This window comes from Phalangium opilio, unplaced genomic scaffold (genome assembly GCF_054372755.1).
Source record: "Phalangium opilio isolate 3A_F unplaced genomic scaffold, DU_Popi_V2 ptg000487l_1, whole genome shotgun sequence".
Lineage (NCBI taxonomy): Eukaryota > Metazoa > Arthropoda > Arachnida > Opiliones > Phalangiidae > Phalangium > Phalangium opilio.
Window position 1 is genome coordinate 443,442 of NW_028324237.1, and position 18,057 is coordinate 461,498.

Genomic DNA, 18,057 nt, shown 5'->3' on the forward strand with positions numbered 1-18,057 from the left:
AGGCCTACAATATAACTAGTTGCATTTAAATAGTCACTAAATTACCTCTGCAAAAACTCGGGTCCGTCCGGGATTTGAACCCGGGACCACTCACACCCGAAGCGAGTACCATACCCCTAGACCAACGGACCATGTATGACACTGAAACATGCTCAACTCGTAGGCCTACAATATAACTAGTTGCATTTAAATAGTCACTAAATTACCTCTGCAAAAACTCGGGTCCGTCCGGGATTTGAACCCGGGACCACTCACACCCAAAGCGAGTATCATACCCCTAGACCAACGGACCATGTATGAAATAAAACATGCTCAACTCATAGGCCTACCCTGTAGTTAGTTGCATTTAAATAGTCACTAAATTACCTCTGCAAAAACTCGGGTCCGTCCGGGATTTGAACCCGGGACCACTCATACCCGAAGCGAGTATCATACCCCTAGGCCCACGGACCATGTATGACACTGAAACATGCTCAACTCGTAGGCCTACAATATAACTAGTTGCATTTGAATAGTCACTAAATTACCTCTGCAAAAACTCGGGTCCGTCCGGGATTTTAACCCGGGAACACTCACACCCAAAGCGAGTATCATACCCCTAGACCAACGGACCATGTATGAAATAAAACATGCTCAACTCATAGGCCTACCCTGTAGTTAGTTGCATTTAAATAGTCACTAAATTACCTCTGCAAAAACTCGGGTCCGTCCGGGATTTGAACCCGGGACCACTCACACCCGAAGCGAGTATCATACCCCTAGACCAACGGACCATGTATGAAATAAAACATGCTCAGCTCGTAGTCCTTCAATTTAACTCGTTGCATTTGAATAGTCACCAAATTACTTCTGCAAAAACTCGGGTCCGTCCGGGATTTGAACCCGGGACCACTCACACCCGAAGCGAGTATCATACCCCTAGACCAACGGACGAAGTATGACACTGAAACATGCTCAACTCGTAGTCCTACAATTTAACTCGTTGCATTTAAATAGTCATCAAATTACATCTGCAAAAACACGGGTCCGTCCGGGATTTGAACCCGGGACCACTCGCACCCAAAGCGAGAATCATACCCCTAGACCAACGGACCATGTACGACACTGAAACATGCTCAACTCGTAGGCCTACAATATAAATAGTTGCATTTAAATAGTCACTAAATTACCTCTGCAAAAACTCGGGTCCGTCCTGGACTTGAACCCGGGACCACTCACACCCAAAGCGAGTATCATACCCCTAGACCAATGGACCATGGATGAAATAAAACATGCTCAACTCATAGGCCTAGCCTGTAGTTAGTTGCATTTAAATAGTCACTAAATTACCTCTGCAAAAACTCGGGTCCGTCCGGGATTCGAACCCGGGACCACTCACACCCGAAGCGAGTATCATACCCCTAGACCAACGGACGAAGTATGACACTGAAACATGCTCAACTCGAAGGCCTACAATATAACTAGTTGCATTTAAATAGTCACTAAATTACCTCTGCAAAAACTCGGGCCCGTCCGGGATTTGAACCCGGGACCACTCACATCCAAAGCGAGTATCATACCCCTAGACCAACGGACCATGTATGAAATAAAACATGCTCAACTCATAGGCCTACCCTGTAGTTAGTTGCATTTAAATGGTCACTAAATTACCTCTGCAAAAACTCGGGTCCGTCCGGGATTTGAACCCGGGACCACTCACACCCGAAGCGAGTACCATACCCCTAGACCAACGGACCATGTATGACACTGAAACATGCTCAACTCGTAGGCCTACAATATAACTAGTTGCATTTAAATAGTCACTAAATTACCTCTGCAAAAACTCGGGTCCGTCCGGGATTTGAACCCGGGACCACTCACACCCAAAGCGAGTATCATACCCCTAGACCAACGGACCATGTATGAAACAAAACATGCTCAACTCATAGGCCTACCCTGTAGTTAGTTGCATTTAAATAGTCACTAAATTACCTCTGCAAAAACTCGGGTCCGTCCGGGATTCGAACCCGGGACCACTCACACCCGAAGCGAGTATCATACCCCTAGACCAACGGACGAAGTATGACACTGAAACATGCTCAGCTCGTAGTCCTACAATTTAACTAGTTACATTTCAATAGTCACTAAATTACTTCTGCAAAACTCGGGTCCGTCCGGGATTTGAACCCGGGACCACTCGCACCCAAAGCGAGTATCATACCCCTAGACCAACGGACCATGTATGAAATAAAACATGCTCAACTCATAGGCCTACCCTGTAGTTAGTTGCATTTAAATAGTCACTAAATTACCTCTGCAAAAACTCGGGTCCGTCCGGGATTTGAACCCGGGACCACTCACACCCGAAGCGAGTACCATACCCCTAGACCAACGGACCATGTATGACACTGAAACATTCTCAACTCGTAGGCCTACAATATAACTAGTTGCATTTAAATAGTCACTAAATTACCTCTGCAAAAACTCGGGTCCGTCCGGGATTTGAACCCGGGACCACTCACACCCGAAGCGAGTATCATACCCCTAGACCAACGGACGAAGTATGACACTGAAACATGCTCAGCTCGTTGTCCTTCAATTTAACTCGTTCCATTTGAATAGTCACCAAATTACTTCTGCAAAAACTCGGGTCCGTCCGAGATTTGAACCCGGGACCACTCGCACCCAAAGCGAGTATCATACCCCTAGACCAACGGACGATGTATGAAATAAAACATGCTCAACTCATAGGCCTACCCTGTAGTTAGTTGCATTTAAATAGTCACTAAATTACCTCTGCAAAAACTCGGGTCCGTCCGGGATTCGAACCCGGGACCACTCACACCCGAAGCGAGTATCATACCCCTAGACCAACGGACGAAGTATGACACTGAAACATGCTCAGCTCGTAGTCCTACAATTTAACTAGTTACATTTCAATAGTCACTAAATTACTTCTGCAAAACTCGGGTCCGTCCGGGATTTGAACCCGGGACCACTCGCACCCAAAGCGAGTATCATACCCCTAGACCAACGGACGATGTATGAAATAAAACATGCTCAACTCATAGGCCTACCCTGTAGTTAGTTGCATTTAAATAGTCACTAAATTACCTCTGCAAAAACTCGGGTCCGTCCGGGATTTGAACCCGGGACCACTCACACCCGAATTGAGTACCATACCCCTAGACCAACGGACCATGTATGACACTGAAACATTCTCAACTCGTAGGCCTACAATATAACTAGTTGCATTTAAATAGTCACTAAATTACCTCTGCAAAAACTCGGGTCCGTCCGGGATTTGAACCCGGGACCACTCACACCCAAAGCGAGTATCATACCCCTAGACCAACGGACCACGTATGAAATAAAACATGCTCAACTCATAGGCCTATCCTGTAGTTAGTTGCATTTAAATAGTCACTAAATTACCTCTGCAAAAACTAGGGTCCGTCCGGGATTTGAACCCGGGACCACTCACACCCGAAGCGAGTATCATACCCCTAGGCCCACGGACCATGTATGACACTGAAACATGCTCAACTCGTAGGCCTACAATATAACTAGTTGCATTTGAATAGTCACTAAATTACCTCTGCAAAAACTCGGGTCCGTCCGGGATTTGAACCCGGGACCACTCACACCCGAAGCGAGTATCATACCCCTAGAACAACGGACGAAGTATGACACTGAAACATGCTCAGCTCGTAGTCCTACAATTTAACTAGTTACTTTTAAATAGTCACCAAATTACTTCTGCAGAAACACGGGTCCGTCCGGGATTTGAACCCGGGACCACTCGCACCCAAAGCGAGTATCATACCCCTAGACCAACGGACCATGTATGAAATAAAACATGCTCAACTCATAGACCTACCCTGTAGTTAGTTGCATTTAAATAGTCACTAAATTACCTCTGCAAAAACTCGGGTCCGTCCGGGATTTGAACCCGGGACCACTCACACCCGAAGCGAGTACCATACCCCTAGACCAACGGACCATGTATGACACTGAAACATTCTCAACTCGTAGGCCTACAATATAACTAGTTGCATTTAAATAGTCACTAAATTACCTCTGCAAAAACTCGGGTCCGTCCGGGATTTGAACCCGGGACCACTCACACCGAAAGCGAGTATCATACCCCTAGACCAACGGACCATGTATGAAATAAAACATGCTCAACTCATAGGCCTACCCTGTAGTTACTTGCATTTAAATAGTCACTAAATTACCTCTGCAAAAACTCGGGTCCGTCCGGGATTTGAACCCGGGACCACTCACACCCGAAGCGAGTATCATACCCCTAGACCAACGGACGAAGTATGACACTGATACATGCTCGCTCGTAGTCCTACAATTTAACTAGTTACTTTTAAATAGTCACCAAATTACTTCTGCAAAAACACGGGTCCGTCCGGGATTTGAACCCGGGACCACTCGCACCCAAAGCGAGTATCATACCCCTAGACCAACGGACCATGTATGAAATAAAACATGCTCAACTCATAGGCCTACCCTGTAGTTAGTTGCATTTAAATAGTCACTAAATTACCTCTGCAAAAACTCGGGTCCGTCCGGGATTTGAACCCGGGACCACTCACACCCGAAGCGAGTATCATACCCCTAGACCAACGGACGAAGTATGGCACTGAAACATGCTCAACTCGTAGTCCTACAATTTAACTCGTTGCATTTAAATAGTCATCAAATTACTTCTGCAAAAACACGGGTCCGTCCGGGATTTGAACCCGGGACCACTCGCACCCAAAGCGCGAATCATACCCCTAGACCAACGGACCATGTACGACACTGAAACATGCTCAACTCGTAGGCCTACAATATAACTAGTTGCATTTAAATAGTCACTAAATTACCTCTGCAAAAAGTCGGATCCGCCCGGGATTTGAACCCGGGACCACTCACACCCGAACCGAGTATCATACCCCTAGACCAACGGACCATGTACGACACTGAAACATGCTCAACTCGTAGGCCTACAATATAACTAGTTGCATTTAAATAGTCACTAAATTACCTCTGCAAAAACTCGGGTCCGTCCTGGACTTGAACCCGGGACCAATCACACCCAAAGCGAGTATCATACCCCTAGACCAATGGACCATGTATGAAATAAAGCATGCTCAACTCATAGGCCTAGCCTGTAGTTAGTTGCATTTAAATAGTCACTAAATTACCTCTGCAAAAACTCGGGTCCGTCCGGGATTTGAATCCGGGACCACTCACACCCGAAGCGAGTATCATACCCCTAGACCAACGGACGAAGTATGACACTGAAACATGCTCAGCTCGTAGTCCTACAATTTAACTAGTTACATTTAAATAGTCACCAAATTACTTCTGCAAAACTCGGGTCCGTCCGGGATTTGAACCCGGGACCACTCGCACCCAAAGCGAGTATCATACCCCTAGACCAACGGACCATGTATGAAATAAAACATGCTCAACTCATAGGCCTACCCTGTAGATAGTTGCATTTAAATAGTCACTAAATTACCTCTGCAAAAACTCGAGTCCGTCCGGGATTTGAACCCGGGACCACTCACACCCGAAGCGAGTATCATACCCCTAGACCAACGGACGAAGTATGACACTGAAACATGCTCAACACGTAGTCCTACAATTTAACTCGTTGCATTTAAATAGTCATCAAATTACTTCTGCAAAAACACGGGTGCGTCCGGGATTTGAACCCGGGACCACTCGCACCCAAAGCGAGAATCATACCCCTAGACCAACGGACCATGTACGACACTGAAACAGGCTCAACTCGTAGGCCTACAATATAAATAGTTGCATTTATATAGTCACTAAATTACCTCTGCAAAAAGTCGTATCCGCCCGGGATTTGAACCCGGGACCACTCACACCCGAAGCGAGTATCATACCCCTAGACCAACGGACCATGTACGACACTGAAACATGCTCAACTCGTAGGCCTACAATATAACTAGTTGCATTTAAATAGTCACTAAATTACCTCTGCAAAAACTCGGGTCCGTCCGGGATTTGAACCCGGGACCACTCACACCCAAAGCGAGTATCATACCCCTAGACCAACGGACCATGTATGAAATAAAACATGCTCAACTCATAGGCCTACCCTGTAGTTAGTTGCATTTAAATAGTCACTAAATTACCTCTGCAAAAACTCGGGTCCGTCCGGGATTTGAACCCGGGACCACTCACACCCGAAGCAAGTACCATACCCCTAGACCAACGGACCATGTATGACACTGAAACATGCTCAACTCGTAGGCCTACAATATAACTAGTTGCATTTAAATAGTCACTAAATTACCTCTGCAAAAACTCGGGTCCGTCCGGGATTTGAACCCGGGACCACTCACACCCAAAGCGAGTATCATACCCCTAGACCAACGGACCATGTATGAAATAAAACATGCTCAACTCATAGGCCTACCCTGTAGTTAGTTGCATTTAAATAGTCACTAAATTACCTCTGCAAAAACTCGGGTCCGTCCGGGATTTGAACCCGGGACCACTCACACCCGAAGCGAGTATCATACCCCTAGGCCCACGGACCATGTATGACACTGAAACATGCTCAACTCGTAGGCCTACAATATAACTAGTTACTTTTAAATAGTCACCAAATTACTTCTGCAAAAACACGGGTCCGTCCGGGATTTGAACCCGGGACCACTCGCACCCAAAGCGAGTATCATACCCCTAGACCAACGGACCATGTATGAAATAAAACATGCTCAAATCATAGGCCTACCCTGTAGTTAGTTGCATTTAAATAGTCACTAAATTACCTCTGCAAAAACTCGGGTCCGTCCGGGATTTGAACCCGGGACCACTCGCACCCAAAGCGAGAATCATACCCCTAGACCAACGGACCATGTACGACACTGATACATGCTCAACTCGTAGGCCTACAATATAACTAGTTGCATTTATATAGTCACTAAATTACCTCTGCAAAAAGTCGGATCCGCCCGGGATTTGAACCCGGGACCACTCACACCCGAAGCGAGTATCATACCCCTAGACCAACGGACCATGTACGACACTGAAACATGCTCAACTCGTAGGCCTACAATATAACTAGTTGCATTTAAATAGTCACTAAATTACCTCTGCAAAAACTCGGGTCCGTCCGGGATTTGAACCCGGGACCACTCACACCCAAAGCGAGTATCATACCCCTAGACCAACGGACCATGTATGAAATAAAACATGCTCAACTCATAGGCCTACCCTGTAGTTAATTGCATTTAAATAGTCACTAAATTACCTCTGCAAAAACTCGGGTCCGTCCGGGATTTGAACCCGGGACCACTCACACCCGAAGCGAGTACCATACCCCTAGACCAACGGACCATGTATGACACTGAAACATGCTCAACTCGTAGGCCTACAATATAACTAGTTGCATTTAAATAGTCACTAAATTACCTCTGCAAAAACTCGGGTCCGTCCGGGATTTGAACCCGGGACCACTCACACCCAAAGCGAGTATCATACCCCTAGACCAACGGACCATGTATGAAATAAAACATGCTCAACTCATAGGCCTACCCTGTAGTTAGTTGCATTTAAATAGTCACTAAATTACCTCTGCAAAAACTCGGGTCCGTCCGGGATTTGAACCCGGGACCACTCACACCCGAAGCGAGTATCATACCCCTAGGCCCACGGACCATGTATGACACTGAAACATGCTCAACTCGTAGGCCTACAATATAACTAGTTACTTTTAAATAGTCACCAAATTACTTCTGCAAAAACACGGGTCCGTCCGGGATTTGAACCCGGGACCACTCGCACCCAAAGCGAGTATCATACCCCTAGACCAACGGACCATGTATGAAATAAAACATGCTCAAATCATAGGCCTACCCTGTAGTTAGTTGCATTTAAATAGTCACTAAATTACCTCTGCAAAAACTCGGGCCCGTCCGGGATTTGAACCCGGGACCACTCACATCCAAAGCGAGTATCATACCCCTAGACCAACGGACCATGTATGAAATAAAACATGCTCAACTCATAGGCCTACCCTGTAGTTAGTTGCATTTAAATGGTCACTAAATTACCTCTGCAAAAACTCGGGTCCGTCCGGGATTTGAACCCGGGACCACTCACACCCGAAGCGAGTACCATACCCCTAGACCAACGGACCATGTATGACACTGAAACATGCTCAACTCGTAGGCCTACAATATAACTAGTTGCATTTAAATAGTCACTAAATTACCTCTGCAAAAACTCGGGTCCGTCCGGGATTTGAACCCGGGACCACTCACACCCAAAGCGAGTATCATACCCCTAGACCAACGGACCATGTATGAAACAAAACATGCTCAACTCATAGGCCTACCCTGTAGTTAGTTGCATTTAAATAGTCACTAAATTACCTCTGCAAAAACTCGGGTCCGTCCGGGATTCGAACCCGGGACCACTCACACCCGAAGCGAGTATCATACCCCTAGACCAACGGACGAAGTATGACACTGAAACATGCTCAGCTCGTAGTCCTACAATTTAACTAGTTACATTTCAATAGTCACTAAATTACTTCTGCAAAACTCGGGTCCGTCCGGGATTTGAACCCGGGACCACTCGCACCCAAAGCGAGTATCATACCCCTAGACCAACGGACCATGTATGAAATAAAACATGCTCAACTCATAGGCCTACCCTGTAGTTAGTTGCATTTAAATAGTCACTAAATTACCTCTGCAAAAACTCGGGTCCGTCCGGGATTTGAACCCGGGACCACTCACACCCGAAGCGAGTACCATACCCCTAGACCAACGGACCATGTATGACACTGAAACATTCTCAACTCGTAGGCCTACAATATAACTAGTTGCATTTAAATAGTCACTAAATTACCTCTGCAAAAACTCGGGTCCGTCCGGGATTTGAACCCGGGACCACTCACACCCGAAGCGAGTATCATACCCCTAGACCAACGGACGAAGTATGACACTGAAACATGCTCAGCTCGTTGTCCTTCAATTTAACTCGTTCCATTTGAATAGTCACCAAATTACTTCTGCAAAAACTCGGGTCCGTCCGAGATTTGAACCCGGGACCACTCGCACCCAAAGCGAGTATCATACCCCTAGACCAACGGACGATGTATGAAATAAAACATGCTCAACTCATAGGCCTACCCTGTAGTTAGTTGCATTTAAATAGTCACTAAATTACCTCTGCAAAAACTCGGGTCCGTCCGGGATTCGAACCCGGGACCACTCACACCCGAAGCGAGTATCATACCCCTAGACCAACGGACGAAGTATGACACTGAAACATGCTCAGCTCGTAGTCCTACAATTTAACTAGTTACATTTCAATAGTCACTAAATTACTTCTGCAAAACTCGGGTCCGTCCGGGATTTGAACCCGGGACCACTCGCACCCAAAGCGAGTATCATACCCCTAGACCAACGGACGATGTATGAAATAAAACATGCTCAACTCATAGGCCTACCCTGTAGTTAGTTGCATTTAAATAGTCACTAAATTACCTCTGCAAAAACTCGGGTCCGTCCGGGATTTGAACCCGGGACCACTCACACCCGAATTGAGTACCATACCCCTAGACCAACGGACCATGTATGACACTGAAACATTCTCAACTCGTAGGCCTACAATATAACTAGTTGCATTTAAATAGTCACTAAATTACCTCTGCAAAAACTCGGGTCCGTCCGGGATTTGAACCCGGGACCACTCACACCCAAAGCGAGTATCATACCCCTAGACCAACGGACCACGTATGAAATAAAACATGCTCAACTCATAGGCCTATCCTGTAGTTAGTTGCATTTAAATAGTCACTAAATTACCTCTGCAAAAACTAGGGTCCGTCCGGGATTTGAACCCGGGACCACTCACACCCGAAGCGAGTATCATACCCCTAGGCCCACGGACCATGTATGACACTGAAACATGCTCAACTCGTAGGCCTACAATATAACTAGTTGCATTTGAATAGTCACTAAATTACCTCTGCAAAAACTCGGGTCCGTCCGGGATTTGAACCCGGGACCACTCACACCCGAAGCGAGTATCATACCCCTAGAACAACGGACGAAGTATGACACTGAAACATGCTCAGCTCGTAGTCCTACAATTTAACTAGTTACTTTTAAATAGTCACCAAATTACTTCTGCAGAAACACGGGTCCGTCCGGGATTTGAACCCGGGACCACTCGCACCCAAAGCGAGTATCATACCCCTAGACCAACGGACCATGTATGAAATAAAACATGCTCAACTCATAGACCTACCCTGTAGTTAGTTGCATTTAAATAGTCACTAAATTACCTCTGCAAAAACTCGGGTCCGTCCGGGATTTGAACCCGGGACCACTCACACCCGAAGCGAGTACCATACCCCTAGACCAACGGACCATGTATGACACTGAAACATTCTCAACTCGTAGGCCTACAATATAACTAGTTGCATTTAAATAGTCACTAAATTACCTCTGCAAAAACTCGGGTCCGTCCGGGATTTGAACCCGGGACCACTCACACCGAAAGCGAGTATCATACCCCTAGACCAACGGACCATGTATGAAATAAAACATGCTCAACTCATAGGCCTACCCTGTAGTTACTTGCATTTAAATAGTCACTAAATTACCTCTGCAAAAACTCGGGTCCGTCCGGGATTTGAACCCGGGACCACTCACACCCGAAGCGAGTATCATACCCCTAGACCAACGGACGAAGTATGACACTGATACATGCTCGCTCGTAGTCCTACAATTTAACTAGTTACTTTTAAATAGTCACCAAATTACTTCTGCAAAAACACGGGTCCGTCCGGGATTTGAACCCGGGACCACTCGCACCCAAAGCGAGTATCATACCCCTAGACCAACGGACCATGTATGAAATAAAACATGCTCAACTCATAGGCCTACCCTGTAGTTAGTTGCATTTAAATAGTCACTAAATTACCTCTGCAAAAACTCGGGTCCGTCCGGGATTTGAACCCGGGACCACTCACACCCGAAGCGAGTATCATACCCCTAGACCAACGGACGAAGTATGGCACTGAAACATGCTCAACTCGTAGTCCTACAATTTAACTCGTTGCATTTAAATAGTCATCAAATTACTTCTGCAAAAACACGGGTCCGTCCGGGATTTGAACCCGGGACCACTCGCACCCAAAGCGCGAATCATACCCCTAGACCAACGGACCATGTACGACACTGAAACATGCTCAACTCGTAGGCCTACAATATAACTAGTTGCATTTAAATAGTCACTAAATTACCTCTGCAAAAAGTCGGATCCGCCCGGGATTTGAACCCGGGACCACTCACACCCGAACCGAGTATCATACCCCTAGACCAACGGACCATGTACGACACTGAAACATGCTCAACTCGTAGGCCTACAATATAACTAGTTGCATTTAAATAGTCACTAAATTACCTCTGCAAAAACTCGGGTCCGTCCTGGACTTGAACCCGGGACCAATCACACCCAAAGCGAGTATCATACCCCTAGACCAATGGACCATGTATGAAATAAAGCATGCTCAACTCATAGGCCTAGCCTGTAGTTAGTTGCATTTAAATAGTCACTAAATTACCTCTGCAAAAACTCGGGTCCGTCCGGGATTTGAATCCGGGACCACTCACACCCGAAGCGAGTATCATACCCCTAGACCAACGGACGAAGTATGACACTGAAACATGCTCAGCTCGTAGTCCTACAATTTAACTAGTTACATTTAAATAGTCACCAAATTACTTCTGCAAAACTCGGGTCCGTCCGGGATTTGAACCCGGGACCACTCGCACCCAAAGCGAGTATCATACCCCTAGACCAACGGACCATGTATGAAATAAAACATGCTCAACTCATAGGCCTACCCTGTAGATAGTTGCATTTAAATAGTCACTAAATTACCTCTGCAAAAACTCGAGTCCGTCCGGGATTTGAACCCGGGACCACTCACACCCGAAGCGAGTATCATACCCCTAGACCAACGGACGAAGTATGACACTGAAACATGCTCAACACGTAGTCCTACAATTTAACTCGTTGCATTTAAATAGTCATCAAATTACTTCTGCAAAAACACGGGTGCGTCCGGGATTTGAACCCGGGACCACTCGCACCCAAAGCGAGAATCATACCCCTAGACCAACGGACCATGTACGACACTGAAACAGGCTCAACTCGTAGGCCTACAATATAAATAGTTGCATTTATATAGTCACTAAATTACCTCTGCAAAAAGTCGTATCCGCCCGGGATTTGAACCCGGGACCACTCACACCCGAAGCGAGTATCATACCCCTAGACCAACGGACCATGTACGACACTGAAACATGCTCAACTCGTAGGCCTACAATATAACTAGTTGCATTTAAATAGTCACTAAATTACCTCTGCAAAAACTCGGGTCCGTCCGGGATTTGAACCCGGGACCACTCACACCCAAAGCGAGTATCATACCCCTAGACCAACGGACCATGTATGAAATAAAACATGCTCAACTCATAGGCCTACCCTGTAGTTAGTTGCATTTAAATAGTCACTAAATTACCTCTGCAAAAACTCGGGTCCGTCCGGGATTTGAACCCGGGACCACTCACACCCGAAGCAAGTACCATACCCCTAGACCAACGGACCATGTATGACACTGAAACATGCTCAACTCGTAGGCCTACAATATAACTAGTTGCATTTAAATAGTCACTAAATTACCTCTGCAAAAACTCGGGTCCGTCCGGGATTTGAACCCGGGACCACTCACACCCAAAGCGAGTATCATACCCCTAGACCAACGGACCATGTATGAAATAAAACATGCTCAACTCATAGGCCTACCCTGTAGTTAGTTGCATTTAAATAGTCACTAAATTACCTCTGCAAAAACTCGGGTCCGTCCGGGATTTGAACCCGGGACCACTCACACCCGAAGCGAGTATCATACCCCTAGGCCCACGGACCATGTATGACACTGAAACATGCTCAACTCGTAGGCCTACAATATAACTAGTTACTTTTAAATAGTCACCAAATTACTTCTGCAAAAACACGGGTCCGTCCGGGATTTGAACCCGGGACCACTCGCACCCAAAGCGAGTATCATACCCCTAGACCAACGGACCATGTATGAAATAAAACATGCTCAAATCATAGGCCTACCCTGTAGTTAGTTGCATTTAAATAGTCACTAAATTACCTCTGCAAAAACTCGGGTCCGTCCGGGATTTGAACCCGGGACCACTCGCACCCAAAGCGAGAATCATACCCCTAGACCAACGGACCATGTACGACACTGATACATGCTCAACTCGTAGGCCTACAATATAACTAGTTGCATTTATATAGTCACTAAATTACCTCTGCAAAAAGTCGGATCCGCCCGGGATTTGAACCCGGGACCACTCACACCCGAAGCGAGTATCATACCCCTAGACCAACGGACCATGTACGACACTGAAACATGCTCAACTCGTAGGCCTACAATATAACTAGTTGCATTTAAATAGTCACTAAATTACCTCTGCAAAAACTCGGGTCCGTCCGGGATTTGAACCCGGGACCACTCACACCCAAAGCGAGTATCATACCCCTAGACCAACGGACCATGTATGAAATAAAACATGCTCAACTCATAGGCCTACCCTGTAGTTAATTGCATTTAAATAGTCACTAAATTACCTCTGCAAAAACTCGGGTCCGTCCGGGATTTGAACCCGGGACCACTCACACCCGAAGCGAGTACCATACCCCTAGACCAACGGACCATGTATGACACTGAAACATGCTCAACTCGTAGGCCTACAATATAACTAGTTGCATTTAAATAGTCACTAAATTACCTCTGCAAAAACTCGGGTCCGTCCGGGATTTGAACCCGGGACCACTCACACCCAAAGCGAGTATCATACCCCTAGACCAACGGACCATGTATGAAATAAAACATGCTCAACTCATAGGCCTACCCTGTAGTTAGTTGCATTTAAATAGTCACTAAATTACCTCTGCAAAAACTCGGGTCCGTCCGGGATTTGAACCCGGGACCACTCACACCCGAAGCGAGTATCATACCCCTAGGCCCACGGACCATGTATGACACTGAAACATGCTCAACTCGTAGGCCTACAATATAACTAGTTACTTTTAAATAGTCACCAAATTACTTCTGCAAAAACACGGGTCCGTCCGGGATTTGAACCCGGGACCACTCGCACCCAAAGCGAGTATCATACCCCTAGACCAACGGACCATGTATGAAATAAAACATGCTCAAATCATAGGCCTACCCTGTAGTTAGTTGCATTTAAATAGTCACTAAATTACCTCTGCAAAAACTCGGGTCCGTCCGGGATTTGAACCCGGGACCACTCACACCCGAAGCGAGTACCATACCCCTAGACCAACGGACCATGTATGACACTGAAACATGCTCAACTCGTAGGCCTACAATATAACTAGTTGCATTTAAATAGTCACTAAATTACCTCTGCAAAAACTCGGGTCCGTCCGGGATTTGAACCCGGGACCACTCACACCCAAAGCGAGTATCATACCCCTAGACCAACGGACCATGTATGAAATAAAACATGCTCAACTCATAGGCCTACCCTGTAGTTAGTTGCATTTAAATAGTCACTAAATTACCTCTGCAAAAACTCGGGTCCGTCCGGGATTTGAACCCGGGACCACTCACACCCGAAGCGAGTATCATACCCCTAGGCCCACGGACCATGTATGACGCTGAAACATGCTCAACTCGTAGGCCTACAATATAACTAGTTACTTTTAAATAGTCACCAAATTACTTCTGCAAAAACACGGGTCCGTCCGGGATTTGAACCCGGGACCACTCGCACCCAAAGCGAGTATCATACCCCTAGACCAACGGACGATGTATGAAATAAAACATGCTCAACTCATAGGCCTACCCTGTAGTTAGTTGCATTTAAATAGTCACTAAATTACCTCTGCAAAAACTCGGGTCCGTCCGGGATTTGAACCCGGGACCACTCACACCCGAAGCGAGTACCATACCCCTAGACCAACGGACATGTATGACACTGAAACATGCTCAACTCGAAGGCCTACAATATAACTAGTTGCTTTTAAATAGTCACTAAATTACCTCTGCAAAAACTCGGGTCCGTCCGGGATTTGAACCCGGGACCACTCACACCCAAAGCGAGTATCATACCCCTAGACCAACGGACCATGTATGAAATAAAACATGCTCAACTCATAGGCCTACCCTGTAGTTAGTTGCATTTAAATAGTCACTAAATTTCCTCTGCAAAAACTCGGGTCCGTCCGGGATTTGAACCCGGGACCACTCACACCCGAAGCGAGTATCATACCCCTAGGCCCACGGACCATGTATGACACTGAAACATGCTCAGCTCGTATTCCTACAATTTAACTAGTTGCATTTGAATAGTCACTAAATTACCTCTGCAAAAACTCGGGTCCGTCCGGGATTTGAACCCGGGACCACTCACACCCAAAGCGAGTATCATACCCCTAGACCAACGGACCATGTATGAAATAAAACATGCTCAACTCATAGGCCTACCCTGTAGTTAGTTGCATTTAAATAGTCACTAAATTACCTCTGCAAAAACTCGGGTCCGTCCGGGATTTGAACCCGGGACCACTCACACTCGAAGCGAGTATCATACCCCTAGACCAACGGACGAAGTATGACACTGAAACATGCTCAGCTCGTAGTCCTTCAATTTAACTCGTTGCATTTGAATAGTCACCAAATTACTTCTGCAAAAACTCGGGTCCGTCCGGGATTTGAACCCGGAACCACTCGCACCCAAAGCGAGTATCATACCCCTAGACCAACGGACCATGTATGAAATAAAACATGCTCAACTCATAGGCCTACCCTGTAGTTACTTGCATTTAAATAGTCACTAAATTACTTCTGCAAAAACTCGGGTCCGTCCGGGATTTGAACCCGGGACCACTCACACCCGAAGCGAGTACCATACCCCTAGACCAACGGACCATGTATGACACTGAATCATGCTCAACTCGTAGTCCTACTATTTAACTAGTTACTTTTAAATAGTCACCAAATTACTTCTGCAAAAACACGGCTCCGTCCGGGATTTGAACCCGGGACCACTCGCACCCAAAGCGAGTATCATACCCCTAGACCAACGGACGATGTATGAAATAAAACATGCTCAACTCATAGGCCTACCCTGTAGTTAGTTGCATTTAAATAGTCACTAAATTACCTCTGCAAAAACTCGGGTCCGTCCGGGATTTGAACCCGGGACCACTCACACCCGAAGCGAGTACCATACCCCTAGACCAACGGACATGTATGACACTGAAACATGCTCAACTCGAAGGCCTACAATATAACTAGTTGCTTTTAAATAGTCACTAAATTACCTCTGCAAAAACTCGGGTCCGTCCGGGATTTGAACCCGGGACCACTCACACCCAAAGCGAGTATCATACCCCTAGACCAACGGACCATGTATGAAATAAAACATGCTCAACTCATAGGCCTACCCTGTAGTTAGTTGCATTTAAATAGTCACTAAATTTCCTCTGCAAAAACTCGGGTCCGTCCGGGATTTGAACCCGGGACCACTCACACCCGAAGCGAGTATCATACCCCTAGGCCCACGGACCATGTATGACACTGAAACATGCTCAGCTCGTATTCCTACAATTTAACTAGTTGCATTTGAATAGTCACTAAATTACCTCTGCAAAAACTCGGGTCCGTCCGGGATTTGAACCCGGGACCACTCACACCCAAAGCGAGTATCATACCCCTAGACCAACGGACCATGTATGAAATAAAACATGCTCAACTCATAGGCCTACCCTGTAGTTAGTTGCATTTAAATAGTCACTAAATTACCTCTGCAAAAACTCGGGTCCGTCCGGGATTTGAACCCGGGACCACTCACACTCGAAGCGAGTATCATACCCCTAGACCAACGGACGAAGTATGACACTGAAACATGCTCAGCTCGTAGTCCTTCAATTTAACTCGTTGCATTTGAATAGTCACCAAATTACTTCTGCAAAAACTCGGGTCCGTCCGGGATTTGAACCCGGAACCACTCGCACCCAAAGCGAGTATCATACCCCTAGACCAACGGACCATGTTTGAAATAAAACATGCTCAACTCATAGGCCTACCCTGTAGTTACTTGCATTTAAATAGTCACTAAATTACTTCTGCAAAAACTCGGGTCCGTCCGGGATTTGAACCCGGGACCACTCACACCCGAAGCGAGTACCATACCCCTAGACCAACGGACCATGTATGACACTGAATCATGCTCAACTCGTAGTCCTACTATTTAACTAGTTACTTTTAAATAGTCACCAAATTACTTCTGCAAAAACACGGGTCCGTCCGGGATTTGAAACCGGGACCACTCGCACCCAAAGCGAGTACCATACCCCTAGACCAACGGACCATGTATGACACTGAAACATGCTCAACTAGTAGGCCTACAATATAACTAGTTGCATTTAAATAGTCACTAAATTAACTCTGCAAAAACTCGGGTCCGTCCGGGAATTGAACCCGGGACCACTCACACCCGAAGCGAGTATCATACCCCTAGGCCCACGGACCATGTATGACACTGAAACATGCTCAACTCGTAGGCCTACAATATAGCTAGTTGCATTTGAATAGTCACTAAATTACCTCTGCAAAAACTCGGGTCCGTCCGGGATTTGAACCCGGGACCACTCACACCCAAAGCGAGTATCATACCCCTAGACCAACGGACCATGTATGAAATAAAACATGCTCAACTCATAGGCCTACCCTGTAGTTAGTTGCATTTAAATAGTCACTAAATTACCTCTGCAAAAACTCGGGTCCGTCCGGGATTTGAACCCGGGACCACTCACACCCGAAGCGAGTACCATACCCCTAGACCAACGGACCATGTATGACAATGAATCATGCTCAACTCGTAGTCCTACTATTTAACTAGTTACTTTTAAATAGTCACCAAATTACTTCTGCAAAAACACGGGTCCGTCCGGGATTTGAAACCG

General features: G+C 46.3%; 74 non-coding genes across 74 annotated transcripts; all 74 read right to left on the reverse strand.

Annotated features, from left to right (window-relative positions):
- Window positions 1–59: 59 nt before the first annotated feature.
- On the reverse strand, window positions 60–131 carry TRNAP-CGG (transfer RNA proline (anticodon CGG)). Its single transcript has one exon. It is a non-coding gene; the product is annotated as a tRNA-Pro (tRNA).
- Window positions 132–220: 89 nt separating this feature from the next.
- TRNAP-UGG (transfer RNA proline (anticodon UGG)) lies at window positions 221–292 on the reverse strand. The gene has a single exon. It is a non-coding gene; the product is annotated as a tRNA-Pro (tRNA).
- A 409-nt stretch (window positions 293–701) lies between these two features.
- TRNAP-CGG (transfer RNA proline (anticodon CGG)) lies at window positions 702–773 on the reverse strand. Its single transcript has one exon. It is a non-coding gene; the product is annotated as a tRNA-Pro (tRNA).
- Window positions 774–859: 86 nt separating this feature from the next.
- TRNAP-CGG (transfer RNA proline (anticodon CGG)) lies at window positions 860–933 on the reverse strand. The gene has a single exon. It is a non-coding gene; the product is annotated as a tRNA-Pro (tRNA).
- An 89-nt stretch (window positions 934–1,022) lies between these two features.
- On the reverse strand, window positions 1,023–1,094 carry TRNAP-UGG (transfer RNA proline (anticodon UGG)). The gene has a single exon. It is a non-coding gene; the product is annotated as a tRNA-Pro (tRNA).
- A 247-nt stretch (window positions 1,095–1,341) lies between these two features.
- On the reverse strand, window positions 1,342–1,415 carry TRNAP-CGG (transfer RNA proline (anticodon CGG)). The gene has a single exon. It is a non-coding gene; the product is annotated as a tRNA-Pro (tRNA).
- An 89-nt stretch (window positions 1,416–1,504) lies between these two features.
- TRNAP-UGG (transfer RNA proline (anticodon UGG)) lies at window positions 1,505–1,576 on the reverse strand. Its single transcript has one exon. It is a non-coding gene; the product is annotated as a tRNA-Pro (tRNA).
- An 88-nt stretch (window positions 1,577–1,664) lies between these two features.
- TRNAP-CGG (transfer RNA proline (anticodon CGG)) lies at window positions 1,665–1,736 on the reverse strand. The gene has a single exon. It is a non-coding gene; the product is annotated as a tRNA-Pro (tRNA).
- Window positions 1,737–1,825: 89 nt separating this feature from the next.
- Window positions 1,826–1,897, reverse strand: TRNAP-UGG (transfer RNA proline (anticodon UGG)). Its single transcript has one exon. It is a non-coding gene; the product is annotated as a tRNA-Pro (tRNA).
- Window positions 1,898–1,983: 86 nt separating this feature from the next.
- TRNAP-CGG (transfer RNA proline (anticodon CGG)) lies at window positions 1,984–2,057 on the reverse strand. The gene has a single exon. It is a non-coding gene; the product is annotated as a tRNA-Pro (tRNA).
- Window positions 2,058–2,145: 88 nt separating this feature from the next.
- TRNAP-UGG (transfer RNA proline (anticodon UGG)) lies at window positions 2,146–2,217 on the reverse strand. Its single transcript has one exon. It is a non-coding gene; the product is annotated as a tRNA-Pro (tRNA).
- Window positions 2,218–2,305: 88 nt separating this feature from the next.
- Window positions 2,306–2,377, reverse strand: TRNAP-CGG (transfer RNA proline (anticodon CGG)). Its single transcript has one exon. It is a non-coding gene; the product is annotated as a tRNA-Pro (tRNA).
- Window positions 2,378–2,464: 87 nt separating this feature from the next.
- On the reverse strand, window positions 2,465–2,538 carry TRNAP-CGG (transfer RNA proline (anticodon CGG)). The gene has a single exon. It is a non-coding gene; the product is annotated as a tRNA-Pro (tRNA).
- A 247-nt stretch (window positions 2,539–2,785) lies between these two features.
- On the reverse strand, window positions 2,786–2,859 carry TRNAP-CGG (transfer RNA proline (anticodon CGG)). Its single transcript has one exon. It is a non-coding gene; the product is annotated as a tRNA-Pro (tRNA).
- Window positions 2,860–3,268: 409 nt separating this feature from the next.
- TRNAP-UGG (transfer RNA proline (anticodon UGG)) lies at window positions 3,269–3,340 on the reverse strand. The gene has a single exon. It is a non-coding gene; the product is annotated as a tRNA-Pro (tRNA).
- A 410-nt stretch (window positions 3,341–3,750) lies between these two features.
- Window positions 3,751–3,822, reverse strand: TRNAP-UGG (transfer RNA proline (anticodon UGG)). The gene has a single exon. It is a non-coding gene; the product is annotated as a tRNA-Pro (tRNA).
- Window positions 3,823–3,910: 88 nt separating this feature from the next.
- TRNAP-CGG (transfer RNA proline (anticodon CGG)) lies at window positions 3,911–3,982 on the reverse strand. The gene has a single exon. It is a non-coding gene; the product is annotated as a tRNA-Pro (tRNA).
- An 89-nt stretch (window positions 3,983–4,071) lies between these two features.
- Window positions 4,072–4,143, reverse strand: TRNAR-UCG (transfer RNA arginine (anticodon UCG)). The gene has a single exon. It is a non-coding gene; the product is annotated as a tRNA-Arg (tRNA).
- An 86-nt stretch (window positions 4,144–4,229) lies between these two features.
- TRNAP-CGG (transfer RNA proline (anticodon CGG)) lies at window positions 4,230–4,303 on the reverse strand. The gene has a single exon. It is a non-coding gene; the product is annotated as a tRNA-Pro (tRNA).
- Window positions 4,304–4,391: 88 nt separating this feature from the next.
- TRNAP-UGG (transfer RNA proline (anticodon UGG)) lies at window positions 4,392–4,463 on the reverse strand. The gene has a single exon. It is a non-coding gene; the product is annotated as a tRNA-Pro (tRNA).
- An 86-nt stretch (window positions 4,464–4,549) lies between these two features.
- Window positions 4,550–4,623, reverse strand: TRNAP-CGG (transfer RNA proline (anticodon CGG)). The gene has a single exon. It is a non-coding gene; the product is annotated as a tRNA-Pro (tRNA).
- Window positions 4,624–5,354: 731 nt separating this feature from the next.
- TRNAP-UGG (transfer RNA proline (anticodon UGG)) lies at window positions 5,355–5,426 on the reverse strand. The gene has a single exon. It is a non-coding gene; the product is annotated as a tRNA-Pro (tRNA).
- An 86-nt stretch (window positions 5,427–5,512) lies between these two features.
- On the reverse strand, window positions 5,513–5,586 carry TRNAP-CGG (transfer RNA proline (anticodon CGG)). The gene has a single exon. It is a non-coding gene; the product is annotated as a tRNA-Pro (tRNA).
- Window positions 5,587–5,997: 411 nt separating this feature from the next.
- TRNAP-UGG (transfer RNA proline (anticodon UGG)) lies at window positions 5,998–6,069 on the reverse strand. Its single transcript has one exon. It is a non-coding gene; the product is annotated as a tRNA-Pro (tRNA).
- An 88-nt stretch (window positions 6,070–6,157) lies between these two features.
- TRNAP-CGG (transfer RNA proline (anticodon CGG)) lies at window positions 6,158–6,229 on the reverse strand. Its single transcript has one exon. It is a non-coding gene; the product is annotated as a tRNA-Pro (tRNA).
- An 89-nt stretch (window positions 6,230–6,318) lies between these two features.
- On the reverse strand, window positions 6,319–6,390 carry TRNAP-UGG (transfer RNA proline (anticodon UGG)). The gene has a single exon. It is a non-coding gene; the product is annotated as a tRNA-Pro (tRNA).
- A 249-nt stretch (window positions 6,391–6,639) lies between these two features.
- TRNAP-UGG (transfer RNA proline (anticodon UGG)) lies at window positions 6,640–6,711 on the reverse strand. The gene has a single exon. It is a non-coding gene; the product is annotated as a tRNA-Pro (tRNA).
- An 88-nt stretch (window positions 6,712–6,799) lies between these two features.
- Window positions 6,800–6,871, reverse strand: TRNAP-UGG (transfer RNA proline (anticodon UGG)). The gene has a single exon. It is a non-coding gene; the product is annotated as a tRNA-Pro (tRNA).
- An 89-nt stretch (window positions 6,872–6,960) lies between these two features.
- On the reverse strand, window positions 6,961–7,032 carry TRNAP-CGG (transfer RNA proline (anticodon CGG)). Its single transcript has one exon. It is a non-coding gene; the product is annotated as a tRNA-Pro (tRNA).
- Window positions 7,033–7,121: 89 nt separating this feature from the next.
- Window positions 7,122–7,193, reverse strand: TRNAP-UGG (transfer RNA proline (anticodon UGG)). Its single transcript has one exon. It is a non-coding gene; the product is annotated as a tRNA-Pro (tRNA).
- Window positions 7,194–7,281: 88 nt separating this feature from the next.
- Window positions 7,282–7,353, reverse strand: TRNAP-CGG (transfer RNA proline (anticodon CGG)). The gene has a single exon. It is a non-coding gene; the product is annotated as a tRNA-Pro (tRNA).
- An 89-nt stretch (window positions 7,354–7,442) lies between these two features.
- TRNAP-UGG (transfer RNA proline (anticodon UGG)) lies at window positions 7,443–7,514 on the reverse strand. Its single transcript has one exon. It is a non-coding gene; the product is annotated as a tRNA-Pro (tRNA).
- Window positions 7,515–7,763: 249 nt separating this feature from the next.
- TRNAP-UGG (transfer RNA proline (anticodon UGG)) lies at window positions 7,764–7,835 on the reverse strand. Its single transcript has one exon. It is a non-coding gene; the product is annotated as a tRNA-Pro (tRNA).
- Window positions 7,836–7,923: 88 nt separating this feature from the next.
- Window positions 7,924–7,995, reverse strand: TRNAP-UGG (transfer RNA proline (anticodon UGG)). The gene has a single exon. It is a non-coding gene; the product is annotated as a tRNA-Pro (tRNA).
- An 88-nt stretch (window positions 7,996–8,083) lies between these two features.
- On the reverse strand, window positions 8,084–8,155 carry TRNAP-CGG (transfer RNA proline (anticodon CGG)). Its single transcript has one exon. It is a non-coding gene; the product is annotated as a tRNA-Pro (tRNA).
- An 89-nt stretch (window positions 8,156–8,244) lies between these two features.
- Window positions 8,245–8,316, reverse strand: TRNAP-UGG (transfer RNA proline (anticodon UGG)). Its single transcript has one exon. It is a non-coding gene; the product is annotated as a tRNA-Pro (tRNA).
- Window positions 8,317–8,402: 86 nt separating this feature from the next.
- On the reverse strand, window positions 8,403–8,476 carry TRNAP-CGG (transfer RNA proline (anticodon CGG)). The gene has a single exon. It is a non-coding gene; the product is annotated as a tRNA-Pro (tRNA).
- An 88-nt stretch (window positions 8,477–8,564) lies between these two features.
- On the reverse strand, window positions 8,565–8,636 carry TRNAP-UGG (transfer RNA proline (anticodon UGG)). Its single transcript has one exon. It is a non-coding gene; the product is annotated as a tRNA-Pro (tRNA).
- Window positions 8,637–8,724: 88 nt separating this feature from the next.
- TRNAP-CGG (transfer RNA proline (anticodon CGG)) lies at window positions 8,725–8,796 on the reverse strand. Its single transcript has one exon. It is a non-coding gene; the product is annotated as a tRNA-Pro (tRNA).
- An 87-nt stretch (window positions 8,797–8,883) lies between these two features.
- On the reverse strand, window positions 8,884–8,957 carry TRNAP-CGG (transfer RNA proline (anticodon CGG)). The gene has a single exon. It is a non-coding gene; the product is annotated as a tRNA-Pro (tRNA).
- Window positions 8,958–9,204: 247 nt separating this feature from the next.
- On the reverse strand, window positions 9,205–9,278 carry TRNAP-CGG (transfer RNA proline (anticodon CGG)). The gene has a single exon. It is a non-coding gene; the product is annotated as a tRNA-Pro (tRNA).
- A 409-nt stretch (window positions 9,279–9,687) lies between these two features.
- TRNAP-UGG (transfer RNA proline (anticodon UGG)) lies at window positions 9,688–9,759 on the reverse strand. The gene has a single exon. It is a non-coding gene; the product is annotated as a tRNA-Pro (tRNA).
- A 410-nt stretch (window positions 9,760–10,169) lies between these two features.
- TRNAP-UGG (transfer RNA proline (anticodon UGG)) lies at window positions 10,170–10,241 on the reverse strand. The gene has a single exon. It is a non-coding gene; the product is annotated as a tRNA-Pro (tRNA).
- An 88-nt stretch (window positions 10,242–10,329) lies between these two features.
- Window positions 10,330–10,401, reverse strand: TRNAP-CGG (transfer RNA proline (anticodon CGG)). Its single transcript has one exon. It is a non-coding gene; the product is annotated as a tRNA-Pro (tRNA).
- An 89-nt stretch (window positions 10,402–10,490) lies between these two features.
- On the reverse strand, window positions 10,491–10,562 carry TRNAR-UCG (transfer RNA arginine (anticodon UCG)). Its single transcript has one exon. It is a non-coding gene; the product is annotated as a tRNA-Arg (tRNA).
- An 86-nt stretch (window positions 10,563–10,648) lies between these two features.
- Window positions 10,649–10,722, reverse strand: TRNAP-CGG (transfer RNA proline (anticodon CGG)). Its single transcript has one exon. It is a non-coding gene; the product is annotated as a tRNA-Pro (tRNA).
- Window positions 10,723–10,810: 88 nt separating this feature from the next.
- On the reverse strand, window positions 10,811–10,882 carry TRNAP-UGG (transfer RNA proline (anticodon UGG)). The gene has a single exon. It is a non-coding gene; the product is annotated as a tRNA-Pro (tRNA).
- An 86-nt stretch (window positions 10,883–10,968) lies between these two features.
- TRNAP-CGG (transfer RNA proline (anticodon CGG)) lies at window positions 10,969–11,042 on the reverse strand. Its single transcript has one exon. It is a non-coding gene; the product is annotated as a tRNA-Pro (tRNA).
- Window positions 11,043–11,773: 731 nt separating this feature from the next.
- On the reverse strand, window positions 11,774–11,845 carry TRNAP-UGG (transfer RNA proline (anticodon UGG)). The gene has a single exon. It is a non-coding gene; the product is annotated as a tRNA-Pro (tRNA).
- An 86-nt stretch (window positions 11,846–11,931) lies between these two features.
- On the reverse strand, window positions 11,932–12,005 carry TRNAP-CGG (transfer RNA proline (anticodon CGG)). Its single transcript has one exon. It is a non-coding gene; the product is annotated as a tRNA-Pro (tRNA).
- A 411-nt stretch (window positions 12,006–12,416) lies between these two features.
- On the reverse strand, window positions 12,417–12,488 carry TRNAP-UGG (transfer RNA proline (anticodon UGG)). The gene has a single exon. It is a non-coding gene; the product is annotated as a tRNA-Pro (tRNA).
- An 88-nt stretch (window positions 12,489–12,576) lies between these two features.
- TRNAP-CGG (transfer RNA proline (anticodon CGG)) lies at window positions 12,577–12,648 on the reverse strand. The gene has a single exon. It is a non-coding gene; the product is annotated as a tRNA-Pro (tRNA).
- An 89-nt stretch (window positions 12,649–12,737) lies between these two features.
- Window positions 12,738–12,809, reverse strand: TRNAP-UGG (transfer RNA proline (anticodon UGG)). Its single transcript has one exon. It is a non-coding gene; the product is annotated as a tRNA-Pro (tRNA).
- Window positions 12,810–13,058: 249 nt separating this feature from the next.
- TRNAP-UGG (transfer RNA proline (anticodon UGG)) lies at window positions 13,059–13,130 on the reverse strand. Its single transcript has one exon. It is a non-coding gene; the product is annotated as a tRNA-Pro (tRNA).
- Window positions 13,131–13,218: 88 nt separating this feature from the next.
- Window positions 13,219–13,290, reverse strand: TRNAP-UGG (transfer RNA proline (anticodon UGG)). The gene has a single exon. It is a non-coding gene; the product is annotated as a tRNA-Pro (tRNA).
- Window positions 13,291–13,379: 89 nt separating this feature from the next.
- Window positions 13,380–13,451, reverse strand: TRNAP-CGG (transfer RNA proline (anticodon CGG)). Its single transcript has one exon. It is a non-coding gene; the product is annotated as a tRNA-Pro (tRNA).
- An 89-nt stretch (window positions 13,452–13,540) lies between these two features.
- Window positions 13,541–13,612, reverse strand: TRNAP-UGG (transfer RNA proline (anticodon UGG)). Its single transcript has one exon. It is a non-coding gene; the product is annotated as a tRNA-Pro (tRNA).
- An 88-nt stretch (window positions 13,613–13,700) lies between these two features.
- On the reverse strand, window positions 13,701–13,772 carry TRNAP-CGG (transfer RNA proline (anticodon CGG)). Its single transcript has one exon. It is a non-coding gene; the product is annotated as a tRNA-Pro (tRNA).
- An 89-nt stretch (window positions 13,773–13,861) lies between these two features.
- Window positions 13,862–13,933, reverse strand: TRNAP-UGG (transfer RNA proline (anticodon UGG)). The gene has a single exon. It is a non-coding gene; the product is annotated as a tRNA-Pro (tRNA).
- Window positions 13,934–14,182: 249 nt separating this feature from the next.
- Window positions 14,183–14,254, reverse strand: TRNAP-UGG (transfer RNA proline (anticodon UGG)). Its single transcript has one exon. It is a non-coding gene; the product is annotated as a tRNA-Pro (tRNA).
- Window positions 14,255–14,342: 88 nt separating this feature from the next.
- Window positions 14,343–14,414, reverse strand: TRNAP-CGG (transfer RNA proline (anticodon CGG)). Its single transcript has one exon. It is a non-coding gene; the product is annotated as a tRNA-Pro (tRNA).
- An 89-nt stretch (window positions 14,415–14,503) lies between these two features.
- Window positions 14,504–14,575, reverse strand: TRNAP-UGG (transfer RNA proline (anticodon UGG)). Its single transcript has one exon. It is a non-coding gene; the product is annotated as a tRNA-Pro (tRNA).
- Window positions 14,576–15,144: 569 nt separating this feature from the next.
- On the reverse strand, window positions 15,145–15,216 carry TRNAP-UGG (transfer RNA proline (anticodon UGG)). Its single transcript has one exon. It is a non-coding gene; the product is annotated as a tRNA-Pro (tRNA).
- A 249-nt stretch (window positions 15,217–15,465) lies between these two features.
- Window positions 15,466–15,537, reverse strand: TRNAP-UGG (transfer RNA proline (anticodon UGG)). The gene has a single exon. It is a non-coding gene; the product is annotated as a tRNA-Pro (tRNA).
- Window positions 15,538–15,623: 86 nt separating this feature from the next.
- Window positions 15,624–15,697, reverse strand: TRNAS-CGA (transfer RNA serine (anticodon CGA)). The gene has a single exon. It is a non-coding gene; the product is annotated as a tRNA-Ser (tRNA).
- An 89-nt stretch (window positions 15,698–15,786) lies between these two features.
- Window positions 15,787–15,858, reverse strand: TRNAP-UGG (transfer RNA proline (anticodon UGG)). Its single transcript has one exon. It is a non-coding gene; the product is annotated as a tRNA-Pro (tRNA).
- An 88-nt stretch (window positions 15,859–15,946) lies between these two features.
- On the reverse strand, window positions 15,947–16,018 carry TRNAP-CGG (transfer RNA proline (anticodon CGG)). The gene has a single exon. It is a non-coding gene; the product is annotated as a tRNA-Pro (tRNA).
- Window positions 16,019–16,427: 409 nt separating this feature from the next.
- TRNAP-UGG (transfer RNA proline (anticodon UGG)) lies at window positions 16,428–16,499 on the reverse strand. Its single transcript has one exon. It is a non-coding gene; the product is annotated as a tRNA-Pro (tRNA).
- A 249-nt stretch (window positions 16,500–16,748) lies between these two features.
- Window positions 16,749–16,820, reverse strand: TRNAP-UGG (transfer RNA proline (anticodon UGG)). Its single transcript has one exon. It is a non-coding gene; the product is annotated as a tRNA-Pro (tRNA).
- An 86-nt stretch (window positions 16,821–16,906) lies between these two features.
- Window positions 16,907–16,980, reverse strand: TRNAS-CGA (transfer RNA serine (anticodon CGA)). The gene has a single exon. It is a non-coding gene; the product is annotated as a tRNA-Ser (tRNA).
- Window positions 16,981–17,069: 89 nt separating this feature from the next.
- TRNAP-UGG (transfer RNA proline (anticodon UGG)) lies at window positions 17,070–17,141 on the reverse strand. Its single transcript has one exon. It is a non-coding gene; the product is annotated as a tRNA-Pro (tRNA).
- An 88-nt stretch (window positions 17,142–17,229) lies between these two features.
- On the reverse strand, window positions 17,230–17,301 carry TRNAP-CGG (transfer RNA proline (anticodon CGG)). The gene has a single exon. It is a non-coding gene; the product is annotated as a tRNA-Pro (tRNA).
- A 411-nt stretch (window positions 17,302–17,712) lies between these two features.
- TRNAP-UGG (transfer RNA proline (anticodon UGG)) lies at window positions 17,713–17,784 on the reverse strand. Its single transcript has one exon. It is a non-coding gene; the product is annotated as a tRNA-Pro (tRNA).
- An 88-nt stretch (window positions 17,785–17,872) lies between these two features.
- On the reverse strand, window positions 17,873–17,944 carry TRNAP-CGG (transfer RNA proline (anticodon CGG)). Its single transcript has one exon. It is a non-coding gene; the product is annotated as a tRNA-Pro (tRNA).
- Between the last annotated feature and the right edge of the window lie 113 nt (window positions 17,945–18,057).